This window comes from Eimeria mitis, genomic scaffold (genome assembly GCF_000499745.2).
Source record: "Eimeria mitis Houghton genomic scaffold, Emh_scaff3453, whole genome shotgun sequence".
In the NCBI taxonomy this organism is placed as follows: Eukaryota; Apicomplexa; class Conoidasida; order Eucoccidiorida; family Eimeriidae; genus Eimeria; species Eimeria mitis.
This window is the reverse complement of record NW_013571794.1, coordinates 1,836-2,184: the sequence shown is the minus strand read 5'-3', so window position 1 is coordinate 2,184 and position 349 is coordinate 1,836.

Here is a 349-nt window from a genome sequence, read left to right as displayed (position 1 = left end):
TCTGTGGTTTTGTAGTGTGTAGATGTCTTGCGTGTCTTTGTTGTTTTTTTTTTTTGTTTTTTTGCTTTTGTTTTTTTGTTTTTTTGTTTTTTTTGTCTGTGCATGCATCGATGCGATATGTGTTTACATTCTTAGTTTGCCTTTTGCCTACCCATTTATTTATTTCTCCATTTATTTATTTATTTATTTATTTATTTATTTATTTTATTTATTTATTTATTTATTAATTTATTTTATTTATTTATTTATTTATTTAATTTACTTATTTGTTCTTATTTGTTTATTTATTTGTTTATTTATTCCTCTATTTATTTATTTATTTTTATTTATCTATTCCTCTATATATATA